Source organism: Nycticebus coucang, chromosome X, assembly GCF_027406575.1.
Source record: "Nycticebus coucang isolate mNycCou1 chromosome X, mNycCou1.pri, whole genome shotgun sequence".
Lineage (NCBI taxonomy): Eukaryota > Metazoa > Chordata > Mammalia > Primates > Lorisidae > Nycticebus > Nycticebus coucang.
Genome location: NC_069804.1, coordinates 121,724,014 through 121,728,860, shown reverse-complemented (window position 1 = coordinate 121,728,860; position 4,847 = coordinate 121,724,014). Strand labels below are relative to the sequence as shown.

At 40.4% G+C, this 4,847-nt stretch overlaps 1 pseudogene; it reads right to left on the bottom strand.

Moving 5' to 3' along the window:
• LOC128577500 (glycylpeptide N-tetradecanoyltransferase 2-like) lies at positions 1-2,153 on the bottom strand (annotated as a pseudogene).
• Positions 2,154-4,847: the final 2,694 nt, after the last annotated feature.

The window sequence follows — 4,847 nt, the reverse complement described above, 5'->3', positions numbered from 1 at the left end:
TTTATTGATTTGGCAACTTTGCTTAGGGAGAAAGAGATGGACTCGTCATCGGTACATGTTTATACTGCTCCCCACTTTCACTATCCACCACTGGTCACTGAGTTACGGAAGTGTTAATTCCGTATAGGTTCCCAACGATACCGTGTACAACAGAAGTAAGAATTTTCCAAGTGGATCCTTCATTCTGTTACATGTACAAATACACTTAATAAATAGAAAGGCAGCACTTTATCTTCACATAACAGCAAAGATTTTCTTACATGATTCTGTGACCTTTTAGTCCACAGAGAAAAAAAATCCCTTTTCTAGAGGAAAAATACCTCTCTCCATGAAGAGACAAGCAAAGGTTTGAACATTAGAAGAATGTGCTCTTCTGTACCCTTTCATCCCTCTTACCAATGTGTAAACAGTGAAAAAAGGATGAAATTTTACCATCCCAGCTAGGACATGGATACTATTGGTCACACAGGGATTTTTCATCTTTTCTGATTGTTATCCACTGCTTCGGGTTCATTTTAGTTGTGCTTTTATTCTTCTTTGTAATAGCAGTTCCAGAAATCTTTAAATAGAATATTAACAAATGATGTCAGAGTTCTAGAAATAAAAATATCCATCTACTGTAGTACAAGTCCAACCTTCTCGGAATCTGTTCCCGGACATCTCCAGTTGTACAGGTAATACTGTAAATTGCCATCTCCTGCACCAAACTTGAGTTTTTCCAAGAAAGTCTTATTTTCCATCAAGTCCAAGGCATTGAACACATCAAATCCTTTCAACTTGGCCAGGATGAGTGCATCACTCATCAGGTCCAACAGGGGCGTCTCTGTGTGAATGTTGTAGAAAGAGTAGGCGGCTTTGAGGGTTTTGTGAGCTGGGTGGTGCATCACTGTTGAAGGGAGCGTGTAGAAGCTCAGGAAGTCAGTCAGTTTTCCACTGGAGCTCTCCACTACAAATGTGTCGATGATATGCTCCCGGGGAAGGAACCAGTGGGCTACTTCCACCTCGTCCATCACTGGCGCCAGGTGAAACTGCTTCAGGTAATTGTTGATTAATTCTCGAACTGCTTTGATATCTTTTGGTTCCATGGGTCTCAAACCTGACGTCTTTGTAACATCTGGCAGTCTATATAGCTTCATTGTTCTCTGCAAAGTCATATTTCTACTCAAGTGAGAAAATTTCACTTCCACCAACTTTCTGGGGTTTAGTGATCGATGCCAGTATCTGCACGTGGCCACCGGCTTGGGCAGAACAACGCCGGCTGTATACACAGCCTGAAAGATCCCCTCCAGGTTCACCCTTCTGGTTATCTCTCAGATTAACACTGGGGCTACCCGCTTCGATCTCAGTTTCTTAAGAACGCAAAGAAAGTTGATTTCTACCATCTTCTTCACACTGTCATAAATCCGAATGTTTGCTGGGATGGCGCTTATGAACCCCACCAGTTTCTTATTTGAAGACACTCTGACCCCACAGTGCCACTGGGGGAGCCAGCCTGGGGGACGCAGAGCCCACAGCAGGAACTCGGGCGAGTAGTCGAAGCGGAACATGTTGTTATCGTCTTCCACGTAGTTCTCATTGAGCAGCGTGTACAGCTCCTTGAGCACTTCAGCGTTACTCAAGTCTAAAGTGTCCCACATGAAGCCCTGGGGCAAAGAATACGGTTCTTGGTGCACGTTGTCCTTGTCCGGTTCAATGGCACCGTGAGATGTTACGACTTCATTTAGTTTGGGTACCGGTTGTGTGTCCCAGAACTGGTATCTGTGTTTTCCGGCCTCATCAATGCTCCTGGCTGGGCCCTGGCACGCAGATAACAGCTCCATTGCTCTCTGGATATCCTGCAGCTTCTGTATTGGGATGGTGGGATTCCATGCTTCTCTCACTGAAATCTGCTGCCAGATGATGTTGTGCTTGGAGGGCTGCTGAATTTTAATCTCCTGGGAATCAGAGGCGGAGTCTGACTTGGTGTCCCCGGAATTTGCTTTCTCCTTTTTTCTCTTCTGTTTCTTCTTTTTCTTTTTGGCTCCCAAATCCCCTCCGGAACTTCCTTTGGTGTGCTCGGTCTCCTCCTCATTGTCCCCGTCTATCCCGCATGTGTCCTGGTCGTCCAGCTCCAAGCTCTGCAGGCTGGCCGCAGACTCGCTGTCCTCCGCCATCGCGGTGGCACGGGCTCGTTAAATGGCTAATTTTATGTCTAAAATATCATTGCTTAGTTTCTTATTGGAGGATCTGTATACACAGCCAAGAGATATTAAAATTTCTGGCAATTATTTTGCTGGAGGAAATCAAGTTGTTCATGTCAGGTAGAGTCTCTCTTAAAAATTGAGGAGCTTTCTGGTTGGATGCATAAGTATTAATATTTGAAATATCATCATGTTAATTGTTACCCTTTCCAAATATGAATTGGCCATACTTATCTTTCTTACTTTTGTTGGTTTAAATCCTACTGAATCTAGAATAGAATTTCAACTTCTGCTTTTTTCTGATTACCTTTTGCCTGAATTATAGAAGATCATCCCTACACCCTGACACTATATTTACCTTTTTTTTTACTAAATCATAGCTGTGTACATTAACGTCATCATGGGACACCACACGTTTCATAGACCGTTTGACACATTTTAATCACACTGGTTACCATAGCCTACCTGGCATTTTCTTAGTTATTGTGCCAAGACATTTACATTCCACATTTAATAATTTTCACATATACCCTTGTAAGATGCACCACAGGTGTAATCCCACCAATCCCCCTTTCTCTGCCAACCTCACCCTTCCCTCCCCTCCCTTTCCCCCTAACCCTATTCTTAGGTTATAACTGGGTTATAGCTTTCATGTGAAAGACATAAATTAGTTTCATAGTAGGGCTGAGTACAATGGATACTTTTTCTTCCATTCTTGAGATACTTTACTAAGAAGAATATGTTCCAGCTCCATCCATATAAACATGAAAGAGGTAAAGTCTCCATCTTTCTTTAAGGCTGTATAATATTCCATGGTGTACATATACCACAATTTATTAATCCATTTGTGGATTGATGGGCACTTGGGCTTTTTCCATGACTTAGCAATTATGAATAGGGCTGCAATAAACATTCTGGTACAATTATCTTTGTTGTGATGTGATTTTGTTTTTCTGTGTATATGCCTAGTAGAGGAATTATAGGATTGAATGGCAGACCAATTTTTAGATCTCTGAGTGTTCTCCAAACATCTTTCCAAAAAGAATATATTAATTTGCATTCCCACCAGCAGTTTAGAAGTGTTCCCTTTTCTACACATCCACGCCAACATCTCTGGTCTTCGGAATTTGTGATATAGGCTAAATTTACTGGAGTTAGATGATTATCTCAAAGTAGTTTTGATTTGCATTTCTCTTGTGGTTAAAGATGATGACCATTTTTTTCATATATCTGTAGGCCGCATTCCTGTCTTCTCGGAGAAGTTTCTCTTCAATTCCCTGGCCCAGCCTTCAGTGGGATCACTTGTTCTTTTCTTGCTTATACATTTGAGTTCTCTATGGATTCTGGTTATTAAACCTTTATCAGAGACATAACCTGCAAATATCTTCTCACATTCTCAGGGCTGTTTTCTTGCTTTACTTACTGTTTTCTTGGATGTGCAGAAGCTTTTAGTTTGATCAGGTCCCAGTAGTGTATTTTGGAGGGTAGAAGTTTTATCCACCACAATTAGGGAAGAAGAGGCGATCCAGGGTATCCATATAGGGTCAGGAGAGATCAAACTTTCCATCTTCGCAGATGATATGATTGTATATCTGGAAACACCAGGGATTCTACTACAAAACTCTTAGAAGTGATCAAGGAATACAGCAGTGTCTCAGGTTACAGAATCAACATTCACAAATCGGTAGCCTTTATATATACCAACAATAGCCAAGCTGAAAAAACAGTTAAGGACTCAATACCATTCACAGTAGTGCCAAAGAAGATGAAATATTTGTGAGTTTATCTAACAAAGGACGTGAAAGTTCTGTATAAAGAGAACTATGAAATTCTAAGAAAAGAAATAGCTGAAAATGTTAACAAATGGAAAAACATACCATGCTCATGGCTGGGAAGAATCAACATTGTTCAAATGTCCATACTACCCAAAGTAATATATAATTTTAACGCAATACCTATTAAAACTCCACTGTCATACTTTAAATATCTTGAAAAAACAATACTTCGTTTTATATAGAATCAGAAAAAACTCGAATAGCCAAGACATTACTCAGAAATAAAAACAAAGCAGGAGGAATCACTCTACCAGACCTCAGACTATACTACAAATTGGTAGTGATCAAAACACCATGGTACTGGCACAAAAACAGAGAAGTAGATGTCTGGAACAGAATAGAGAACCAAGAGATGAATCCAGCTACTTACCATTATTTAATCTTTGACGAGCCAATTAAAAGTATTCGGTTGGGGAAAGATTCCCTATTTAACAAATGGTGCTGGGGGAACTGGCTGGCAACCTGCAGAAAACTGAAACTGGACCCACACCTTTCACCATTAACTAAAATAGACTCTCACTGGATTAAAGATTTAAACTTAAGACATGAAACTATAAAAATACTAGAAGCAAGTGCAGGGAAAACCCTTGAAGAAAATGGTCTGGGCGAGTATTTTATATTTACCTTTTAAGGTAAGATGAGATTCTTGAATGCAGCAGATATCTGGCCTGAGTTTATCTATCCAGTCAGCCAACCAGTGTCTCTTTCGAGGGCAATTTAAGCCATTCACATTAATTGAGATCACTGATAAGGATGGTATTATTTTGGGTGTTAAATTTTTTGAAAGTCCAGTGGACATTTTCATTCTTTTCCTTTTTTTTTTTTTCCTTTG